This window comes from Octodon degus, unplaced genomic scaffold (genome assembly GCF_000260255.1).
Source record: "Octodon degus isolate 3935 unplaced genomic scaffold, OctDeg1.0 scaffold00007, whole genome shotgun sequence".
NCBI classification, from domain to species: Eukaryota; Metazoa; Chordata; class Mammalia; order Rodentia; family Octodontidae; genus Octodon; species Octodon degus.
This window is the reverse complement of record NW_004524583.1, coordinates 32634375-32635051: the sequence shown is the minus strand read 5'-3', so window position 1 is coordinate 32635051 and position 677 is coordinate 32634375. Positions and strand designations below refer to the sequence as shown.

At 42.1% G+C, this 677-nt stretch overlaps 1 protein-coding gene across 1 annotated transcript in view; it reads right to left on the bottom strand.

The window, feature by feature from the left end:
* The window catches only part of Ptgr2 (prostaglandin reductase 2), a 39052-nt gene that overhangs the window by 14399 nt on the left and 23976 nt on the right, over positions 1-677 (bottom strand). The window lies entirely within an intron of this gene.

Here is a 677-nt window from a genome sequence, read left to right as displayed (position 1 = left end):
GCTTGCCAGGGAAGCGCTTATTCCACTGAGCCACCTCCCCAGCCCCTGGAAACGTTTGAGGCTAACCTCAAACTTGAGTCAGTCTTCCTGCCTCAGCCTCCCAAATGCTGGGATTATAATGTGCACCACCATTCCTAGCTGGAAAGTTTTTAATCTCTGAGCACTGGAAAGTAAATATGTATCTATAAAAAATCAACTGAAGGCCAAATGTAGTGGCACATGTTTGGATTCCCAGGTAGTCAAGAAGTACATGAGGCAAGAGAAATGCTTGCACCTATGAGTTCAAGACTAGTCTGGGCAACACAGGAGACCCCATTTAAAGTATATGTACCAAACCAAAAGAATTCCCACCAACTCAAACTCCAACCATTTTTATCATTGATGCTAAAAATCCAAGGAACACACTGTGGTGTAGCTCTGTAGTAGAGTACATGTAATGTATAAGGAAGGCCCCGAGTTCAACCTCTATAACATAAAAAAAAAAGTAAGAACCATGTGATATTTGTTTCTTGTTTAACTGCAGAAGGGAGGTCTGTTTCAATTTTTCATTTCATGTTTACATGTTTGCTAGGTCCTGTTAATAATTATACTATTTGGGCTGGTGAGATGGCTCAGTGGTCTAAAGCACCTACTTAGAACAAGCTTAGCAAAGCACAGGGACCGCGGTTCAATCCCCC